The following is a 23,931-nucleotide window of genomic DNA, read 5'->3' as shown; positions in this document are numbered from 1 at the left end:
TGAGGTAGTTCAGAATACTCAACAAAAAAACAACAGAGTCCCACCTGGTGTAAAATCTGTCACACCCAGTCTCTTGGTTACTTCTTCAGTTCATCTTCCACTCCCTGCCCTGATGTGCAGCTGAGGAAGTATTTACCAATCCCCGATAAAACTTTGCTACAAGCTTTTGCACATACTGTTTCTTTCTTCTGGATCAATCTTCTGTTTCCTGAACAGAAGGCAACTCTGATTTATCTTTTAGCTCAAGCATCACTTACCCCAAGAAACCTTTGCTGTACCATTCCCCTACTCCCCACATCTGCCCACCACTGGGATAGGGTCCTGCCATGTCGTCCCATGGTGTTATATGTTCACTTTCTTAAAGTATTTGATGTAACAAATCCTAAATATCTGCTAGTAGCATTTGTTCCTGTAGTACACAGTGAACTCCTGAAGATCAGGAATCACAGCTTACTCTAATTAGACCTCTAGTCCTAGCATAGTGTCTAATATACAGTAGGCATTTGATAAATGTTGATGAATAAATATATCATAGGGTAATCATGGCAGAAGTGAACCAGAAATGGACTCTTTATTTCTGTACTTTCTGATTGCCTCCAAGATAGACACTTTTGCTAATCTGTTGATCTTCCTAACTCACTTTCCAAGATCGCAGGCATTTTTCTCTCCATCGCAATTTGGGAAGAACCTAGCCAATAGAGTTTGGGAACTTGATGTTAAGAAAGCCTGGAAACTTCAGGGATAGATTGTCCAAGGATGGAACGGCTCTTCTTTATGAGAAATCCAGATTTATTTCATTTATAAAAGATAGGGCATCACTCTAGTCCACCTAAAGCAGGGGGAGAAATACTAAGGAAGAAATGGAAGGTGAATTTTACTGAGAAAAAAATTGATTGTAGAAGAAAAGTAATGAAGGTACCTTAGGAAATGTCAAAGAAAATACATCATTCCATAGTTTACAAGAACACAAATCAAAAGATTCACACCAGAATGTGTGAGACATAAACAGATTTTTCAGATTATAGATATCTCCACTGTACACATCTTTGCTTTTCAGTTAGAGATTATTTGATAAAAACAATCTGTTTATTTCAAGTTTGCCAACATAGCTGTTGTTTTGACAGTTCAAGAAATGCCTCAAGTTGCAGAAATTTGGTGTCCTAGACAATGCTTAAAAATTGTTCACTTTGTGTTTACTAAATCTTAGAAAGAAAAATGTAGAAAATGCCACCAAAAAGAAACATACACCCCAGAAAAGGCTGCCATCTCCATCTGATTATCCAACTACTACTAAAAAGTAAATAGTAATAATTAGTTGCTATTATTGAGTGCAAGGATTTTATTACATGCTAGATATTGTACTAGATTCCAGGAATGGAAAGGAAAATAAAATAGATTTGCCTTACCACTGGATAGCCAGATGTTAAACAGATAATTGGAAGGTATATACATCATCAAAAGGGTTATAAAAATAGAGTGATCTAAAGAAATATTACTTCAGATAGGTAGCCAGGGACAGCCTTTATGAGGAAGTGATATTTAAAGTGGGACCTGAAGAATAATAAGAGGGAACCAGATGAATATTGGAGGGAAAGGAAGTACAGGTAGAGGATATAATATATGTAACTATGTAAATATCCTGGTATTAGAAAGAGCTTGGCCTTTTCAAGGAACTGAAAAGAAGGGCTGGCTGCCCACTGTTTTCCTCTTGGTCCTCGGATCCATTCCTGCCCCTGGTACGCGGCCACTACAAAGGCCTGCCTCCTGGAGTCATCAGATCATTTTTCCTTCTGGCTCTGCTTTCGCCAAGTGAAAGGAATAGTAGGAGATTTGAAGGTAATTCAAAAGAAGAAGCGAGGGTATTCCTCCTAGTGCTCTTTCTGGCTTAGCAGAGCTTCTTCGGCCAGTGGTAATGTCCCTGTAGCTTGGAGGTTGGGTTCTGGAAGAAACATGAGGATAATTCCTCACCCCTCTATTTTGGGCTTAAGGTAATTTTCTGGGGCAATCATCCTTGCGGCTTAATGATATCTATGTGTATCACAGTGATGTGGTTATGATTCAAATTGACCTGGCCTCTTCCTTCTAGAAGGTCTTATGCTTATTACAGAGAGGCTAAAAATTTGTAGCATTCACACATAAAAGCTCCTTTCTTCTATTTTCCCAGTAAAGAAGAAAAATTTTAATACTGTGACCATTTCTGGAACAGATTTCAAAACTCTGAAAGTTTTAATCAGGGCAGCCAAAATTTTAAACAATGACTCACATGATCAGAAATCCACATGGAAGCAGCTGTCTGAATTACTTTTTTAGTCACACACGACAGCAAGTGGAGTTAACCCTAAGCATAGAAAAATTTCACATCACCTATAATGAATCAAATATGTATGATTTATATATAGGTAGTAATACTGTTATTGCTTGTGTCTAGATGTCCTCCAAAGCCTCATGTGGTCATAGGTGGGGCTTTTCAGAGGTGGTTGGATCTAGAATATATGATACTGTTAGGATTAAGGGCACTGTGATTAATAGTGAGTGCTACCTACCCTAAGCAGCCTGGATAAGATACGAAGGATAGAAAGAATTTCGATTGTTCCTTGCTTGCTTGCTTTTGCTGTCTTCAGTCTTCCCTTAAATGTTTCTCCTCTGCGATGCCCCTCTGCCATGCCACTCTGCCTTGAAGCCAGCCAATTATGAACTGAAACCTCTACAAACTGTAAGCCAAATAAGCTTTTCCTCCTTTAACTTTGGATATCTGGTATTTTGTCTCAGCAGTGAGAAAAGTAACTAAGACAAATAATTTTCACCAATTGAGCATTAATTCTATTCTTACCTCTATAATAAATAGTTCACATATAATACTGAATTTTCATGGTAGATAAAAATTGCCACCATGCATGGTGGCACATGCCTGTAATCTCAGCACTCAGGAGGCTGAGACAGGAGGATTTCCATGAATTCAAGGCTAGCCTCTCAAGAAAAAAAAAAAAAAGAAAGAAAGACAGAAAGAAAAGAATCCCTACAAAATTACTTTCAGCATATTAGTTGTTTCTATTCTGTGGAAGGGAAGCTGAGGTTTAGAGTATTATGAGCCTTAAGATAAAAGAGGTAATGATTGTTACAAATTCACATTTGTCTGAATTTACACAATATTATACTATACTATAATACCTCTTTTTTGTCAGGAAATTCATAATAGATGAATTTCATCATGGAATTTAGTATTACAAAACTGGTGTTTGAATTCTCTTTAGCTTAAATTTCCTCAGTAATTATCCATTTAAGTATCATCAGCAATTATCCAAGACTCCTAATATGTGACAGCTGGTAATCAGGTAGGAGGAAGAAGCTTTTTAGGTTCAATCAGTCTATGAATTTTGAGAAAAAATAAAATAGATCTTCAACAAATTTTTATCATTTCTGTTTTTTAAATAAAAATTAGAGATATATTGCAGTGGCCCCAGTTGGATATTCAGGATATATCTCTTTTTTTCAGTACCAGGGTATTCATACTGAGCTACATCCCCAGCGTTTTTTTATGTTTTTATTTTGAGACAAGGTCTCTATAAATTTCTAAATTTTCTAAATTGCCCAAACTGGACTCAATCCTGCAATCCCCAATCAGTTTTCCAGAGTGCTGGAATTATAAGCATGTGCCACTATGCTTATACCCTTGGATTCAACAGTTTGAGCTACAAATCAGGCGTTCTTTATCACGACAGCACACATGAGAGTATTTGGCAGTAGCTCGTACTAACTGCAATAATTCGCTTGAGTGCTATGCAGAAAAAAAAACCTCTGTGACAAATCAGCTGATGATTGCCTTGACATCTGGCATGGCTTTGGGAGCACAGTGAATGCAGAGGAGTCCTCGTGCCTACTATCCTGCTGCATTACCCACTACGGGGATGGCAAAAATGTCTTCACACTTTGAATTTCTTCTACTGGACTTTCCCAGCCAGTTTTTCAAACTTCTACAAAACAATGATATTTTGGTACAAAATCCTGGATCTATTTTAAGGAAAAAATATTCTTTTATCCTTTCTTTTTTCTGTTTTTAAAATAGAACCTAGGAAAAAGAAATGAAGGTAGTTTGAGTTTGATCATGTCTGCTGATGGAGACATAGGATGAGTGGCGTCACACTACACATATTAGACCTGAGGACTATGTATTTGTAGAAGCTTAGTGAGGCAGATGTGCAGTTCCTCCATTGCCTGTTGCAGTCTGGACAGTGCAATGACCTCTCAGAATCTGTAGTCCAAATCTGTGGGCTAAAAAGCCCCATATTCAGGAAGCACAAGCATTCTCCTTTGGAGTGATGATGGCCTGGGGTCTGAACCCTGCTGAACACCACATCCCCTCTTTCTCAGCACTTAGGGTGGATGGGTCCAGATCCTCCCTGCTGTGAACAGGATCTCAGGTCCAAGTCAGCAGTTTCAGGTGTCTGACATGTGGAACCTTGGTCTCCAGCCTTGTTCCTCCACTCAGCATTCTCTCTGGATCTTTTCCAAATGGTCCCTGCCATGCAGGAAACAAACTCACTCTGGGAGATGTCTGGGGCCAGGGTCAGAAAAATTAACCTTTATTTTTCTTTTGAGCATAAACACAAAGACTTCTAAGTACCATCTAGAATTCAGACTATCCTGTCAAGATGTATTTACCTGGGTCTTTGCCAATGCAGGTCATTTATGCCATTGTATTTGTTAGCCTATTGGTCAAAAACAAACAAAAATCAATCATATTGATCATTTCATGGCTAAGTCATTCTCTCCAAAACTTCTTCTGTCTTAATCCTTGATAGTATAATTATATACCAATATGATTCTCCCAATAGCCTGATAACCAGTTACTTTGAATTTCTTTGCTCCAGTGATTTTTTTTCCACCCTACCAACAGCCACCCACTCTTATGATCATATGTAAGCTTATTATGTATTATCAGCAATCGCCACTCCTTCGTTATCTCAATTTTATTCCCTCTCATGTTGTCTTTTCCATATAATGTTCAACTACAATAACCCTTTGACCTCATTAGAACTTACTGGTCCTAATACCTTTCCTGTTTGCTTCTCTTCTTCCTTAACTTAAAAAACTGACAACCATGATCACCATTTACTAATAGTACACCACTTGTACTATTAATTCCTCTGTCTCTCTCTCTCTCTTTCTCTCTCTCTCTCTCTCTCTCTCTCTCTGTCTCTGTATCTCTGTCTCTGTCTCTTTCCATTAACTTGCCAAAACAGCCCTGGTTAAACCTAATCTTCTACCTATTCTGTAAAGCATTTGACTAAAAGGAAGCACACTGCCCTTTGATCAGTTCTGCTCTAAATTCATGACTGTAAACACTGAAGTCCTTGATGTTGCCTGGAAAATTCACTGTATTTCTCTGATTCATTCTCTGTTTTTCTTTCCTGAACAACTATTTTACATCATTCGTCTCCTCAAACCCTCCACAAGCCTCTTGCATCCGTGTACATTGCCCTTTACCATAGATAACTCATCCATGCACCTACCTAAAGCTAAGATATTACATATCCACATACATATTGATCCCAGTCCCTTTCATACATACAGTTACATAACTCTAGTAAATTTATTTTCCTTCTCTGACACACTAATTTTTCTTTTTTGCTGGACTATTTCTGTAAGCTCCTAAACTTCTGTATGATTTCACCCATTAAAAGCAACTCTTTTTATCCTTGTCCTTCACAGGCACTGTCCCATTTTGTTACTTGTAGCAGCTCAAAAAGAGCTGTTTATATTTGCTTTTGCAATTCCGTCCCTCCTTTCTGTCCACTGTAGTCAGGACTTTGCACCCATAATTCCACTGGTGCTGCTCTGATCAACTTCAACAAGGTCTAACATCACTGAGTTCAGGAGTGAATTCTCAGGAGCATTTGGCATGGTTACTCTCACTGTTTTCCCTGATACACCATCTTCACTTAACTTTCTTTCTGATACCTTTTTTATTCTACCTTCTGGGACATCGTGCAATCTTGATTGCCTTCAAACTTCACTAGTAATTTCTTATTTTTTTCCTGCCAATTCCATCTTTTCTCCCAGACTTCTTAATATTGACTCTGGAACTTGGATTTTGCCCTTCTCTTCCTTTCTCTTACCTGCGTCCTTGTTGATCTCATCAAATCTCTGTAAACTTCATTAATTAGGATTTCATTTATACTCTAAGACTAGTATAATCCTTAAGGAGTGAATATCCTGGTGATACAATTATTTAGGTGTCCACTCTGCCCTTCCATGAAAACAAAATGAAACTTGAGTATCTTCCAACCTTCTGAAAACTCTGGTAATTGTTCAGTTTATTCTCCAGAAGTTGCTGTCATCAGATAAAATACAGTTGGAATATACCGGTCCTAAAAGTATTATGTTTACTTGACATTTAAATTTAATTGGTGCCCTGTATTTTTATTTACTAATATGCTAGTATTTGTTTTTTACCCTTTCTTATAGAATTTCACCCAACATAGGCTTCACTTGGTGTTTAGCTAAGAACTCAGGAGCTCTCTATGTAGATTACAGTGCTCATTCTCTATATAATTTTTACAACTCCACTGTGTATGGTCTTCCAAACTCTGCCTTAAAGTCCTGAAATTTCAATGTCTGTCTTTCAACTCAGTGGGAAGACTGCACTCCGTTTGGGCACCCTCACCATTTGCCTTAGTTCAGAAAGAGAACAGAGAAGAAAATTAAGGCAAATTTTAGGCTTCTGCTCATTGATTCTTCTCCTAGTGATCATAGTTCTAAGCTTATTGTCAAATCCTTGATTATAATGTTTATAATTATGCATTAAAACTTTGTAGGTTTTCTATATATGTAATTATATCATCTACACATCATAATTTTTCTTTCTTTCCAAAATCAACCTTTTGTATTATTATTTCTATATTGTAAACTCCATGAAGGCAGAGATATTTTTACCTCTTCTAAGTATTTCAGTGTTCTTGATCTCCATGATCTGATAGGTAAACATACAATACAAATTTGTTGAGGAAATTAGCATAGGATAATAAGCAAGATCTCAGGTTTGCAGTCAGATTTTCTGGGTCTGAGTCCTCCTGACAAAACTACTCATTAGATGTGTTGTCACATCTCTGAGTTGTTTCCTTAGTTCAGTTCTATTTTTCATCAAAAAATTGATGAGATGATAGTAGCTACATATAAAGTAGTATTGATTAAGTGACGTAAATAATCCATAAAGTGAATTTAATAAGGTGACTGATACATAGTAGATTCTTGATATATTTTTATCTTTACTACTATTTCTCTTGTCTAATTACTTAGTTATACAACATAAAATAATTGTGGTAATAATCAATTTCTACTGCATATAAGAGTCATATTTATAGAGTTTCACCATTAAGGGCTGAGAGCCTAGCTCAGTGGTAGATGTGATTTGTATGTGCAAGGTCTTGGGTTGGATCTAACTTCAAAAAAGGAAAGAAAAAAAGAAAGGAAGGAAGGAAAGGAGAAAGGAAGAAAAAGGAGAAGGAGGGAGAGAAAGTGGAAGAAAGAGAAGACTGGAGAAAGTGAAGGAGGAAGGGAGAGGGGGACAGCTAGCTGGATGTGATGACATATGCCTGTAATCACAGCAATTGGGAGGCTGAAGCAGGAGAATTGTTGTGAGTTCAAGGCCAAACTGAACTACAAAGAGAGACCTATCTCAAAAAAAAAAAAGAAAAAAAGAAAAAAAGAAAAAGAAAAGAAAGCTACATAGATACAAAAGAAGGAAAAGAATTTCACCAGCAAACATTGTGTCAGCTGTTGGTGTGAAATAGACCTTTTCTTTTAAAGATTAAAAAATAATAATAAAAGCATTTCAAAACAGGTTAGCAGGAGAGTTACAATAATTAATTGTTGTCTTCATAGGAGTTATGCAGAGTACAAGAAATAAGCATGATGTTGTGTCCAAGCTATATTATCACAAACCATTCTTTTCAATGAAATGAGAAACTAGCACTGTAACTATCTTAACTACCTTGTGTATAAATATATTTTTGTCTTTTTTCCTTTCTTTCTTCCCCCTTTCTCCCATCAAAGTTTGTCTTTTCTTTTGAATAGCTTCTTCCCAATTCACAATATCTATTGTATATTTTGTACTCCATTCACTTGTTAAGCTTCTCTACACTAGTGAGACAATACAATGTTTACATATATGGGTCTGATTTATTTCACTTATGAGTATGGCTTTGAGTTGTATCTGTTTACCTGTAAAAGTCACCAGTTTATCCTTCCTTGTGGCCAAGGAGTACTCTATTGTATAAAAAGACCACATCTTTTATTATCCATTCCTCAGTTGATGGGTATTTCATTGTTTCTAAGGTTTAGCTATTCCAAATTATGCAGCTATAAACATGGGAGCACGTATTTTGCTGTGGTGTGATTTTTTTAAGATTTCACTTTAAAGAGGGTAAAATTAAACATAACAAAACAGAACATAAGAAACCAATGTAAGAGACACAGATTTCAAAGCAAGACAACCAGAGATCTTCAATAGCTATCATATTGTCTCTTGTTTTCTTCCAAATAGTTGTCCATATCTTCACATACAGTGAATTCATACAAAACAACATAATATAAAACAGATCCAAACAGGATGATGAAGACATTTTAGGTCTTCAAGACCAGACAATAAGGAAGTCAACAATGGCTGTTGTACGGTCTCTCATTCTCTTCAAAATATCTGTCCATATCTTAACGTATGTTGAAATTAAACAAACAAACAAACAAAAAAACCAGACTAAAATCACTCTGAACAAAGAATAATAGTATTTCTGGATTTCACATCATGGCACTACAGAATTAGCACTGGGTACCTTAGTGTCTCTATTTCTTGAAAGTAGTTGTTCATTTCATCGTTCATTATATAATCAGTTCTCATAAACTGTTTAGAAGTTCTACACATGCATGAGTTTCTACATGTATATCTATCCTTTCAGTATTAGAGGGAAAAACAAAACAAAACAAGACAAAACAAAACAAATTCCTAGAAAAACATGAAATGAAAAACACATATAAAACCACACTACAAGGTGATCTTTAATGGTTACTATGATGTCTCTTGTTCAGTAGAATTGTCTATATTATCAGGCATAGTATGATTAACATAGGAGTACATAACAATATTAATAAAAAATTGGAGACATTATAAGACTTCAAAAGCAGTTAATAGTCTAACCAGAGTGGGTATGCTAGTGAATCTTATCATCTTCAGAGTATTTGCCTATACTCTCAGACTTGACACTATTGATCATAACAGATTCAGATAAAATCAGTCAAGAAAAATCAGCAGTCTAAACCAGATTTAAATAAGATCAGTCATAATAAGACAATGTAAGTTATACAGAGCTTCAGATTAAGTTAATAGGAAATTAAGGATGGTTACCATAGTATATCCTGCTATTTTTGGAATAGCCCTCAAATCTAGTACAAGTAGACAAACTGGAACAGAATATGATCAAATTAAACAGAACAATGAGAATAATGTGGATTTTAAATCCTGATACACTATTAACAATGTCCCCTGCCTTCCTTTTTTAGATAATTCCTCCCCTTTCACTTTCACAGGGTGCATTGTACATGTTGGGTCTCACTAACTCCTCTAGTTTTTAGATTAGGGGCAACCTGATATTTACCTAAGTGGTTCTGAATCTTTTTACCCCTGGGTTTGATCTTAAGTTGTATTCTTTCACCAACAAAAGCCTCAAGGTTTTCCTTTGTTATAGCTGAGTAACTCTACACTACACAAAAGTGTCATGTCTTTCCAATCTGTCTGTAACTGCTGGATGAGCTGCCCCTATTTCCGGTTCCTTGTCACATAGAACATTGTTTTCTCATATTTGATTTTCAGTCCATAAACCCTCTTTCAGGTTAATTATATTTCCTATACAGAGCTTCCTGATGGACTCTATCTCCTGAACTACTCCCCTGTGTTTCTTTTTGTTAGTGTATCAAGGGCATCTGTGTTAGAGATTATAGCCAAACTTCTTCTGCATCATTTCTGCTATGCTATTTTTCTGTATTGGTTTTGTAATTTCCTCCTCCATTCCACTATCTGCCCCATTCATTGAGGCCTCTCTGCCACTGTTCCTGAAATCCTGGTATTTTTTTTCTCTTTCTCTCTAGAATGCTCTTTAGTATTTATTGTCTGATTGAATTGGTGGTCATGAACTCCCCCAGTTCCTCTTTGTCATGGAAAAATCTTGTTTCTCCGTTAATTTTGAGAGACACCTTTTCAGGGTACATCAATCTGGGTTCAAAATTGTTTTCTTCCAGGGCTTGGAATACTTCACTCCAAGCTCTTCTTAATTGGATAGTTTGTGTTGAGAAGTCTATCAAGATTTTGATGGGTTTTCCTTGATAGGTGATCTGTTTCTTTCTCTGATAGTTTTTAATATTCTGTTCTTGTGTTGAATTTCTGGGATCTTGATTATTATATGTCTGAGTGTAGATCTATTTTGGTTTTAGCTGGCTGGAGTTCTGTGTGCCTCATATGTCTGAATATCATTTCCTTTTCCTATGATTGGAAAGTTTTAATTATTTCTATAAATAATCTTTGCATTTCATTTGTGTTTAGCCCTGCTTCTTCACTCACATTTTTTATTCTTAAGTTATAGATCCTCGTCATCTTCTAGACTTTGTATTCTTACTGCCTGTTTCCTTGTTATTTTTAAGAGACCTTTCCTTTCATGATAACACAATGCAAACCTATCTTCAAGTTTTGTTAATCTATCTTCAGTTTCTGTCAGGCAATTTTGCCAGATTTCAATGGAGTTTTTAATTTCCTAATAATCTCTTTGAATCTATTCCATGTATTCTAGGTTTTTTAATATTCCTCATTGAAGGAATTCCTCTCCTTTTTCTGTGTTCCTCCACTCTTCCATCTGTGCCTTCTTGAGAGGTGCTTAGCATTTCTTTTATTTATCTTCTTATATCTTGCTTTACTTGTATTAGAATTTCAGTTTTGAGTTCATCTATAATGTCACAAAGGTATTTCTTTATGTCAGCTGATGCCATGTCCAATATTGCACATTTGCTACCTCTCTCTCTCTTCTGTATTTACCTCTCCTGGGCCCATTTTCCCTGGGTTGGGGGCTGGAGGCTTTCTCTTATTTCTTTCTCTTGTCATGTTTCTGGTTTCTATACCATATAGGTGTATGGTAGAGGTCTCAACCCCTTTCTGTATTGGTTATGGTTCTTCTGAAGCACACTGTCTAGGGATTTCTGCCCTCTCCATTTTGCTGTTGGTCATTGAGGTGCAAGCAGGAGTGATGTAAGCTGGCCCCTCCCCTCCAAGGCAGTCAACCACATTAGTGTGTGCTGTGTGGACAGAACTGGTTTGCGACAACTTCAGGGACAATTTCGTCCCTCACTACTGGGTCCTGGACAGGGAGGGTGGCCCAGTCTAAGCAGATCCCACCAATCTGCTCTATGCAGGGAGCTGCCCACTGAAGTCACTGCCCTTCCTTGTTCAGGCCTGTCCTGCCCGATTCCAATATATTGTCCAGTCAGTCATTCCCCACTCCCAGGAGGACCAAATTCTGGCACTCACCACCAGTTAGTGCAGGTCTCTATGCCAGCTCTGTTCTTCATTGGGCTCACCAATCCCCAACTTCAGCACAACTGCAGCTCTGGCAAGAGTGCCACAACTGTGAGTCTGACTGGCTCCAATGATAGCACTGTGACCATGAGTCTGACTGGCTCCAGTGAGAGTGCCACAACTGCATTTTGGACTGTCTCTGGTCAGAGGACATCTGGCTCCAGCCTTGTGCCCACGTTTTTCTTTTCATTCCTTTTTTTTCTTTTTCTTTTTCCTTTCTTTCTGTCTTTTTTCCCCCTTAGTTTCTTCCTGGGTTGTGAGAATCCCTCTCCTTTTATTCAGTCTTTTCCATGGTGGTAAATTACAGTGTCTGAGCTGTTTCTCTCAGAGAGGTTCCCTACCTTACTACTTATCTATCTGCCATCTTCTCCAACCTTGTGGTATGATGCTTTTAATTTTTCTGGGAAGATACCCAAAAGGAGAATAGCTGGGTCAAATAAGACCTCTGATTCTAGTTTTTTTTTTTTTTTTTTTTTTTTTGGAGGGATCTCACCCTGATTTCCACAGTGGTTGTACCAGTCCCTACTCCAACAGTGGAAAAGGATTCCTCTTTCTCTATGGCCCTGCCAGTATTTACTATTGTTTGATTTTTTGATGATAGTCATTCTTTCCTGGGTGAGGTAGAATCTCAGTGTTGTTTTAATTTGCATCTCTCAAATGAACAATATTGTTAAACATTCTTTCATGTATTTACGTGCCATTTGTATTTTTTAATCTGATAAGTATGTATTCATCTCAGATGCTCATTTTTGAACTAGGTCTTTGAATTCGAGGGTTGTGATTTTTTTCAGTTCTTTTTATGTTCTAGATATAAGTCCTTTATTTGAGGGACAACTGGCTATAATTTTTTCCTACTCTGTGGATTGTCTTTTCATTCTTGGTTATCGGGGACCTGACCTAGGTCCCACATCTCCCAAATGAGTGTATGGTGAAATGAAAAAAGTGCTATTATTTTAGGGCTCCAGGAGGATCAAAACACTCTGCAAAGTTTCAGACTTTGGGAGATAAGCCAAGGAATGTCTCTGGGTGGCCTGTATTTATTTAGCATTCAAACAAGAAGGGGGTTGGAGTGGGAAATGCAAAAAACCTGAATGGGACCATAGGCATGGTTCAAAGACTTTTCCAAGTGACAGGCTATGTTAATTTAGGAGAAATATCCTAGGAGAAAGTCTCCAGGTGACTTTCACTACAAGAATGAAATGTCTGCCACTACAATCTCTATCTTATTGATTGGGGTTTGAGCCAGGTGTTCTTAGCTGTGGCCTATCTTGCCCTTTGAGGCACCTCTTTGTTCTCAATTCAGTCATGCCCTGTCCATGCTATGGCCCTGCACATGTAGTCAGTTTCAACAGCTCGAACAGTTCATTTCTTTTTTTGTAAAAAAAGCTTTTCAATAAGATGAAATCCAAATTGTTGATTCTTTGCAATATTTCCTTTGCAGCCTGAGTTTTGTTCATGAAGTCCCCAGCTACAGTTATAGCTTCAAGATTTCTATTGTCTGTTCCAGTAAGTTTAATGTTCCTATCTTAATATCTAGAAATTTGATCCATTTTGACTTTAGTGCATGTTCATAGATATGTGTTTAGTTTTAGTCTTCAGCATGTAAAGGGCCAGTTTTTCCTGGGCCGTTTATTAAAGAGCCTATCTTTCTTCCAGTGAACATGTTTGTCTCCTTTATTAAGATGGTGGTTGAATGAGTTTGGGGTTGTGTTTGAATCTTCTATTTTGTTGCACTGATCCTCATGCCTTTTTTTTTTTTTTGCCAATACCATGCTGATTTCATCACATAGCTTTTTAGGGTAATTTTGGGTGTGGGAATGCAATGCCTCCTGCCTTGTCTTTGTTGCCCAGAATTGCTTCTGGCATTCTAGGTCTCTTCTGGTTTCCAAATGAATTTTAAGTATGTTTTCTCTAGATCTGTGAGGTATGCTAATGGTATTTTGATTGAGATTGCATTAAACTTTATAGAAATTGGGGAGTACGGTCATTTTCACTGTTTTGGTTCTTCCTATCCATGAGCAAGGAATATCTTTCCATTTTCTGATATCCTCTTCAAACTCCTATTTTAGAATACTGTAATTTTCACTGTATAGTTTTTTCATTCTTCATTAGATTGATTCCTACATTTTAAATTTATTTTAGATGCTATTGTGAAGGGCATGATTCCCCTAATTTCTCTCTCTTGAGTTTGTTGCTTGTGTACAGGAATGCTATTGATTTTGAGGATTGACTTTATACCTACTACACTACTAAGTTTGAACATTAAATCTACAAGTGTTTTGGTGGAATTTTTTTGGGTCTTCTATGTAGAGTAGCATGTCATTTATAAATAATGATAGTTTAACTTCTTCTTTTCCTATTTTTATTCTTTTTATTTTTTTCTCTTGTCTAATTGCTGTGGCTAATGTTTCCAGAATTATATTGAATAGGAGTGGTTATAATGGACATCCTTTTCTTGTTCCTAATTTTAAAGTGAAAGCTTTCAGTTTTTGACCATTTAATATATTGCTAACTGTTGATTTGTCATAGATGGCTTTTATCAGATTGAAGATCATCTATTCTGATTTTCTGTAGGGTTTTTTATCATGAATGGGAATTGGACTTTGTCAAATGCTTTTTCTGCATCTACTGAGATGATCGTGTAATTTTTGTCTTTGGTTCTGTTAATATGATGTATTACAATTATTGATTTGCATAAGTTGAACCATCCTTGTATCCCTGGGATGAATCCCACTTAGTCATGATGTATAATCTTCTTGATGATTTGTTGCAGTCTGCTTGCCAGTATCTTGTTAAGGATTTTTATATCTAGATTCATTAGAGAGATTGCCCTGTAGTTTTCTTTTTTGGTTGGGTACTTCTGTGGTTTTGGAATCATAGTAATCCTTGCTTCCAGGAATGATTTTGGAGATACTGCTTCATTTTCAATTTCTTTAAAAAGTTTAGCGTAAGTGACATTCGTTCTCAAAATTCCTTGTAGAATCCAACAAGGCCTGGTCTTTTCTTTGTTGGTAATTGTTAAATTACAATTTCAATTTCACTGGCTGATATTGGGTTATTTAGGATTTTTATACTTTCTTGATTTAGTTTTGGCAACTCAATTGTGTCTATGAATCTGTCCATGTCTCCCATGTTTCTCATATTATTAGAATATAAGTTCTCATAGTAGGTATTGATGTTCTCCTGGATTTCTGTGGGGTTCTTTGTGATTTCTCCTTTTTCATTTCTAATTGCTTGAATTTGTGGTTTTTCTTTCCTCTTTTTGATGAGATTAGTGAATAGTTTACCAATTTTATTCATTCTTTCAAAGAACCTACTTTTTATTCATTCTTTCTTTATATTGTTTTCTTAGTCTCTATTGCACTAATTTCTGCTCTTATTGTTATAATTTTATCCTTTGCATGAGTTTTGGGTTTGATTTATTCTCCTTTTCCTAGAAGTTTGAGGGTCAATATTAGTTTGTTTATTTGGGCTCATTCTGTTTTCATGATGTGTGAGTTCATCACTATAAAATTTCCTTGTAGGACTGCTTTCATTGTGTTCCATGAATTTCAGTATGTTGTTTTGGAATTATCCTTTAATTATACATACTGTTTAATTTCAACTTTAATTTCCTCTGTGACCCATTGGTTGTTCAGAAGGGTATTATTTAATTTCTATGTGTTAATGTAGTTTTATAATTTCCAGTTTCATTTCACTGTGGTCATATAGTTTGTCTGGGATGATTTCAATTCCTCTACATTTACTTAAACATGCTTTGTCAGCTAATATAAGGTTTATTGTGGAGAATGTCCCCTGTGCAGCTGAAAAGAATGTGTATTCTGATGTTTTGGAGTAAAACACTTTGTAGATATCTACCAAGTCCATTTTTTCACAGGCTTGATTTAATTCTAATATTTCTTTGCTGATTTTTTCTCTAGTTGATCTATCTATTTGTGAAAGTAGGATATTAAGATTTCCAACTACAACAGTGTTAGTGCTTATGCGATTTTTCATGTCAGTTAATATTTGTTTTATGTAGTTGGATTAACCTGTGTTATGACTGTTATCTCGTTTTCTTCTTGAAGTTTGCCCTTAATAAGTACATAGTGACATTCTTTGTCTCTTTTGATCAGTTTTAGCTTACCATTTGAATTGTCTGCAAATAGAATAACTACCCTTGCTTTTTTTTCCTGGGTTCTTGTGGCATCGAGAATTGTTTTCAGTTGTTTGCTTCTAGCCTATGAATTTCTTTTTGGGTTAAATGTGTTTCTTGAATGCAGCATGTTGTTAGATCTTGCTTCTTGACTCATTCTTCCAGGCTGTTTCTTTTGATTGGTGAGTTGAGACCATTTATAGATGGTTATATCTGATATATAGTTTTTTTTTCATGTTGTTTTCCTGTTGTTTATTCCATCTCTTTCTCCTCTATCTAATTGCTTGCTCTTCCTCGAAGCTGTTTTTATTGGTACTCTGTGTTTGTGGTCTTCATTATGTCTTTCTAATATATCTTTCAGAGAATTCTGGTTTGGTGGTCATAAATTTCATCAGATGTTATTTATCATGGAAGTTTCTTATTTCTCCATTGATTTTGAAAGATAGTTTTATGGAGTACATAAATATGAGTTGAAGATTGCTTTCTTTTAGGGATTGAAATATCTTACTCTAAGCTCTCTTTGATTTGAGGGTTTGTATTGAGAAGTCTGCTGTGATTCTGATGTGCTTTCTTTTATAGATGATGTACTTCTTTTCTCTGTGCTGAATTTCTGTAATCTTAATAATGCACTTTGGTATAGATTTATATTGTTCATTGATATTTGCATTTCTTTATGCTTCATTTATCTGTATGTCAAATTCTTTATCCATATTTGGGAGATTTTCTGCCATTATTTCTATAAAGAGTTTTTGATAGTTTTTGTGCTGTCTCCAGTCTTAGGTTGTTCTTCTTTGTTTCATCCTGTAGGTGTTGGATTGATATTTTTATGGTCTTTTGTGGTTTTTAGAATATCTTTCTTTTCCTGATCACTAGTCATGTTCCTGTCTTCTAGATCTGATATTCTATCCTCATCTTTCAATGGATTTTCTAGTCTCCTCATTTCTGTTTGGATCTCTTTCACTGATTTTACTTCTTTTTTTATGTTTGACATTCTTGATTTCCATCATTTTTCTGAGCTCCTCTATTTGTTTATCTGTGTCTGCTTTAATGTTTTTTATTTTGATAGTTATTTCTTTTTGCACCTTAGATATTATTTTTCTATGGCCTCTCTCATTTATCCTTTTGTTGCTGTTGTTGTTGTTTATTTGTTTACTTCTGCTATCATTTCAGGGAGTTCCATTTGTTGACTTCCAATTTCCTCTGTCTCTTTGTATTCTGGACTTGTCCTGAGTGGGCGAGGCATTTGGTATTGCGTTGTGCTCCTTCATCTTGTCATTTTCTATTTTCAATTTTATTTTGTTTTCTGTTTTATGCATGTAGATTTCTTATGTTAGATAGCCTTATCACTGGTGTCTAGACTTTCCTAATAAGTGTCAGTTCCTCCAGATGTTTTCTAGATATATGTAGTTCTTGGTCTTTATGTCTATCCCTAGAACTTATCTTCCTAGTATATTAAGATTCAGGAGTTGTTATCTGTTTGACTTAAGGTCCATTCCTTTGGTCCTGAACTATGGTGACAGCTATGACCCCTTACAATTGCAGTATTGTCCTAGAGCAGGGGAAACTGGTAATATGAAGCATGATATCCTGGTTAAAGTAGTTCAATTGGCACTAACAATAAGCTCAAATGCAGCCTTGCTATGACAAACTGTGGTAACTATTAGCCTGATATCCATAGCCATAGGAGAAAGGTCTACAGAAATACAATACAATCCTACTTATACCAGGAACTTGTATGCAATGATATTCCATTTAATAGAATTATTTCTTGTTCAACCACTTAAAATTATAACAATATAGTTTTCAATGTCAGAAAATTCTATTACTGAGGTGATGAAGGTCCAAATGATATTTTCAGAATTAAAATACTCATCATAAAACCACGTTTTCCACTTTAAAACTCATCAGTAAATTCTCACAATATCTGATATCTGAATTGTGATGAATGCAGGAGATTTCAGAGCACTGAAGCTACTTTATGGTTCAACGATGTAAAAAATGTGATGTTATCCTGAAAGAAGAACATTTCGGCATCAGGACTTTGGACTTTCTCCCTTGCAATAATCATACAATGGCTTGGAGTTAATCCTAATCCCAAATGTTTCATAACTCCTTCTGATGTGGCCCAGACCTGCCTGCTTGGCAGTTTTTCTTGCTGTTTCACTTTGTCCACTTTCCAACTCAGATTCTGAGGCCAACAGCCTCATTTTATGAAAGTGTTTTATGCAATAGGGATTAACATTTGTTGTTAGAGAATATTAGAATTTCTTGTTCATTTCAGTTCTGAAATAATAGCTCCTAAAAGAAGCAAATCAAAGAATCACATTTTACCAACTCACAATCCTTACTCTGATAGATTTTTTCCCCCAAATTTGGGCATTCACTTATAAGAAAATTTCCATAAAATCATACCAATCAAATCATGTCATTGTACTCTGAAAAAATTGCTTTTTCTAAAACGAGTAAATTAAGTGAAATTGGCACTGTCTCAGGAAATTTCCAATCTTTTGGCTTAAGTTTGAAATGTGCTCTTTCAGTTTTCTGGTTTAACTTCCATGTATTAATTGGCCTTTTGTACTTTTCACCACATTAAAACTTTTTATTAATGTTATGAATATAATTATTTCCAATTGTTCTTGAGTTAAGCTTTTTTTTTAAATTTTGCAGAGGTAGGAATCAAACCTAAGATCTTGTGCATGTTAGGCAAATACTCTACCACTGAGTTAAATTTTCAACCCAGGATTTCTAGATCATTCTTTTTTACCACTGTTTTCCTTAAATGTTTGAGGTTTTTCATCTAGATGCAGAGAATGTTTGATCTCTCTTTTTTATATTTGCCACGTTCTTTAGTGCATATTGCTGTAGGTGTGGTTCTAAACCTGTTAGATAATTACTCTGAGGGCCAGTACACTATTTCACCAGTGCCCCCCATCCTGTGACCATTACTACATAATACCAGAGCCATTGCCTGAAGCTGACAATGTTTTCTTCTCACTGGTGTCTGTAGCCAATGTAAAGCTACACTCCAGAAGGCAGCAATAAAACTTGAGTGGTTTATTGATGAGTATCTGCTTTGGAAGTATTCCCCAGTGGCCTGTCTATCTGGGCCAGTTATTTTCAAATATTTATTTGCTAAGAGAACATAGATTCTGCAAATATAGTCAGAAAATAAACTAATTAAGAGGACCTGTCAGTGCAGGGCTAAGGCCAAAGCCTGGCTGCTCAAGGCACCTCATCCCCTGCCTGTCCCAGCACAGCACTGGGAGAATAAAGATTAAACTCTCTTTGTTTTCTTTGTCTCTTAGTGTCACTGCATAAATATATGAGAAAACTTTTAATGTAACTAATATTTAGTGTTCTTATTTTGACAATGTAAGTATTGTTGACTTCTGAGTCATACTGTTTATCAATTTTGGTGCAACTTTTAATTTTTCTGAAAGTGAGTAAATGTCTTTTTTTGTTTTGTTTTTTTTGCAGTACCAGGGATCAAACTCATGACCTTGCACTTGCCAGGCAGGCACTTGTGCCACTGAGCTAAATCCCCAGGCTAAGAGTAAATGTCTTGTAAATTCATTTGCTTAGTAGTTTTATGTCATAGTTTTCCAGAACACATTCAAATGTGTGTTACCTGCTTGAATATGTAATTTTCAAGTGCTCAAACATCTAACAAAACATGAGTTTCATTCAAATTTCCTACTCATCAGCTTTAGTGAGCTGTGTGTTCTGTAGGTTTGTGGCATGTCTCAGGCCATGAGCCTATGACTTTCATTTGGGGGTCCCATGGCCCTGGATGCCAGTTTCCTCAGTGCTTAGCTTATTTCTTCTGCTTACTAAAGCACATGCCTGATCAGCCTCCTGAAAAATGAGGCATGGAAGATAAATACTCTTGCTATTGGAAAGTGTCTTATTATAACCTCACACACTGCATATAGATTTCTAGCTTGGAAGTAATTTTGATCCGAAATTTTAAGGTAATATTCTGCTCTATTCCAGATTTGTGTCTTCATAAGGATGCATATTGCTATGTGTCTTTTTATATTCCTTGTATTAAGGATAGGGTTGGTTCTTTTCAGTTCTGGAAACTCTAGTGTCTTTGGTTCTGGGAAATGTCCTTGTAGTATATACCTGAGTAAGATGCACTTAAAGATTAATTTTAAAAGAAAGAATTAGTTGAATGCCATAAAGGAACATTGACTAAGGACAAGTTTAGAAGACTGATTAAATTATCTATGCATGACAATGACAATCATGCATAGGCTGAATCTGCAACTTAAAATACTAACCAATTTCCTGAAGAGGTCCAACTTCAAATGTTTTGAAAATAGTCTACCTGTAAAATTATATGTATACATAAGGGGCAAATCAACCGTCTCTTAGTCTAATTTTTCCATATGGGGAACATCTACTAGAGTAATATTTTGGCTTCTCTTTTTGCTCCTTGCTTGTTTTTTTAGGAAGTAAATTGATTATGTGATTGGGTGAATTTGAAGAGAAGAAACTGAGTACTCTCAGCTCTGCACATCTGGGATCCCTCACTATTTTATTCAATCTCTCCATAACAGGTGAGAGATCCAATTTTTTTCTGCCATGCATTTAGGAGCTTATTTCTGTAAGGAAGTGTATTTTTGTGACTGGTGAATAAGTTGTCTGATTAAAACTTCTTTTTGAGGAAAATCATTGTATCTACACACACTGTGTTTTCTAGTGGCAATATTTCTAAAGGTACTGGTTAATCTCCACCTAAGTGACTTTTATATCTACCTCTGAATTGACTTTAAAATCAAGAAAGGAAATATTATTGTTTCCTAAAATCCTAGCATGTATGTTATCAGGCACAGGATGCATATATGTCTGCGTGTATGTGAATGAGTGTCATGGATATTTATTTACGCAAACCATAGATGGTTTAAGGAATTCAAGAGCAATTTTGGTTTTTGCTGAGTTTCCTTTCTCACTGACTTTAGATCCAATTCCCACATTACATGTGAAACTTCCATATATTGTTCCTGGCAACAACCGAGAACAGTAAACCTCACACTCACCAGGGCATGCTCATAGCCTTGTGGAATGAGTCCTGTCAATGCTACAAGTGACCTTTTTCATTAATAACATAGAAGACATCTAAATGGGTTCTAACTGTAATGAATTCCTACAGGATCCAATTTAGTGAAGACATTCACCTTAATGCACTTCTGTGACAGTCATATATTTCTAAAATAATAGCTGAGTCCCTGCTATTAATCCAAAATATCAGATTTGTTAGAAGAGTTATGACCTCTTTACCTTTTCAGTTTGACAAACTTTTCCCTTTAACAAGTATCTACATAGTCTTAGCCTTTGCAGATATACTATATGAACAGATCACAGAATGGGAAAAAAATGCTGTCACATTTTTTCTTAAACAGAAGGTTTTTTTATCCATCCCTTTAATACCTCTAAAAGCTCTATAGAGATTTTGGAATATCTCTTTGTATAGACTTGTTAGTGGTTTCTCTAGGCTTTGCATTGTAGCATGATTTTACCAGTTTTAATAAAATGTAGATTACCTCCATTTAGGTCCCTTGTCCTCCTGTGCCACACTCCTATCTTAGTTATTTTCAATATGTACACTGAGGACTACAGATAACATTAAAATTTTGCTTCAATTACTTAATACAATTTGCAATACCCAAGAATAAGATATTATATTTACCCATATTTTTACTCTTTTATATGGTTTATTTCTTCATTCTTGATCAGATTTTCTTTTATTTAATTTATGTTTAAAGAACTTATACAATTTAAGTTAGGTCTGGTACAATAAAATCTCCTTTTCCTTCATGTGATTTCTTCTCTATCTTCCCAGCAATAATTTCATTTGATGTAGGATTCTGGATTGACTTTATTTTCTTTTTCTGCATGATGAATTGTGCTATGTCAATTCCTTCAAGTCTCCAAAGTTTCTGATGAGAAATTTATTACCATTTCAATTACCATCCCTCTATACACAGTGATTCATTTCTTTATAGTTACTTTCAATATTTTCTCTTCATCTTGAATCTGTCTAGAATAAGACTCTAATGTGCCCAGACATGAACCTCTTTGGATTTATCTCCCTTGGAGTCCACTTATCTTATTAAATCTATAATTTTTGTCTTAATCAAATTTGTGGTATCTTCAGACATTATTTATTTGACCACCTGTTCATCTTTGCACTAGCCTTCCTCCCCCTCTGGAAATCCTGCATAAATGGGAAGCCTAGATTGTCTTTTCTTTCAAATTCTTTTGGTTGTTCAAGTTAGGAAAGCTTTTTTATTTTTTTAATTAATTTATTTTTGGAGGGGTACCAAGGGTTGAACTCACGACCTTGCATTTGCCAAGCAGGCGCTAACACTGCTCAGTTAAATCCCTGGCCCCAAAGTTCAACTTTTCTAGGCTTCAGTTATCCAATTTGCTTCTGTTTTATTTATTCTGTTTTGATTCTATTTAGTGAAGGTTTGTAATTTTTAAAAAATATATTTTTGAGGTTCCTGAGGCACCTCGGCCTGTGGTGAGTGCCCAGCACAGTCTGCCCAAATCTCAGACTGTTCCGGACCCCCCAGGCTTCTGGGTGCAGTGAAGTGGAGCAGTGGGTTAGAGGCCACTACAGCCGCCTCACCATCCCGGCTACACTTGGAGGTCTGCTGAGCTCCCAACGGGTGGGCGAGCCTACACTATCCCCCAAGCCCAGCCGCGCCTAGCCATCAGCATGCAGAGGAGGAGCTGGGCGGATCCGGAGTGCCTGCAGAAGCCCCTTTCTTTGTCTGGAGGACTGAATATTTCTGCAAGCAGGGAGGGATCGCAGGTTCCTGAGGCACCTCGGCCTGTGGTGAGTGCCCAGAACAGTCTGCCCAAATCTCAGACTGTTCCGGACCCCCCAGGCTTCTGGGTGCAGTGAAGTGGAGCAGTGGGTTAGAGGCCACTACAGCCGCCTCCCCATCCCGGCTACACTTGGAGGTCTGCTGAGCTCCCAACGGGTGGGCGGGCCTACACTATCCCCCGAGCCCAGCCGCGCCTAGCCATCGGCGTGCAGAGGAGGAGCTGGGCGGGTCTGGAGTGCCTGCAGAAGCCCCTTCCTTTGTCTGGAGGACTGTGGATATCTCTGAAAGCAGGGAGGGATCACAGCTCCTGAGGCACTGCGGCCTGTGGTGAGTACCCTAACCCGGCTGCGATTGAAGAGCTGTGGATCTTCCCAGGGGCAGGTGGGCGCACAGTGTCCCTGAGGCCCAGCTTGTCTGGAACTGCGGAGTTCTGAACAAGCCGAGGAGGGCCATTGGTTCTGAAGGCCCAATGGCTTGGGGTAGCGCAGTGCCAGAGTCTCAGTAGCTCCAAACATAGAAGGGGATTTTCAACAGATCCTGAGGAAGCATTCAAATAACACTTGAAACACAGAAATATAGGAAAATGACAAAACAAAAGACCAAATTACAACCTCAAACCTCCAGCCCATCTCAGGAAAACCTAAGAGGAATGTATTTAGAAGAAAATATATCCCATCCACCTCATATATCAGACACAATAGCTACTGAAGTTGACAAGCAACTCCAGGAAGCTTTAAAGAAATTCAAACTCGAAATAATATCCCAGATAAAAGAAGAAATGATAAAAGAAATGAAAGCGATTCTAAATATATCTAAAGAAAACACAGATAAAAAATTGGAGGAACTAAACAAAAAGATAGAATCCCTAGACAAGCAATATAAGAAACAAACAGAATACATAATGCAGATGCACAGAGATATACAGGAAATAAAAAACTCCACTGAAAGTTGTAAAAACCGCCTTAATGAAAGTGAAGATAGAATTTCAGACCTTGAAGATAGGATTGCAGCTAGTGAACAGGAAAGGAAAGATCTTTTGAAAATAACAAGGAACCAGGAAACAACAATTCAACAACTGCAAGACGATGCAAAGAAGAATAACATAAGAATGATAGGGATTAATGAAAGAGAGGGAGACAACATGAAGGATGTCAGGAGGATATTTAGAGGAGTAATAGCTGAAAATTTCCCAAGCATGAGATCAGAAACTGACATCAGGATCAGTGAAGCATATAGAACTCCAAACAGTCATAACCAAAATAAAACTACACCCAGACATATAATAATCACCATCCCAGAAAGCCAACACAAGAATAGATTATTAAAAGCTGTCAGAGAGAAAAGAC

The 23,931-nt window shown here is 36.6% G+C and overlaps 1 long non-coding RNA gene across 8 annotated transcripts in view; it reads left to right on the top strand.

The window, feature by feature from the left end:
• LOC111758592 (uncharacterized) overlaps positions 1 to 23,931 on the top strand; it is a 272,253-nt gene that overhangs the window by 194,484 nt on the left and 53,838 nt on the right. For 7 of the 8 annotated variants that reach the window (XR_010049371.1, XR_010049372.1, XR_010049364.1 and 4 more), the window contains exon 6: positions 20,201 to 20,308. The exons of the other annotated variant lie outside the window; for it this stretch is intronic. This is a non-coding gene — a long non-coding RNA (uncharacterized LOC111758592). The remainder of the gene's footprint in view (positions 1 to 20,200; positions 20,309 to 23,931) is intronic. 8 annotated transcript variants of the gene reach the window in all.

This window comes from Cavia porcellus, unplaced genomic scaffold (assembly GCF_034190915.1).
Source record: "Cavia porcellus strain 051 isolate PalLab524CR breed Dunkin Hartley unplaced genomic scaffold, mCavPor4.1 scaffold_8, whole genome shotgun sequence".
In the NCBI taxonomy this organism is placed as follows: domain Eukaryota; kingdom Metazoa; phylum Chordata; class Mammalia; order Rodentia; family Caviidae; genus Cavia; species Cavia porcellus.
This window is presented reverse-complemented; position numbering and strand designations above follow the sequence as displayed.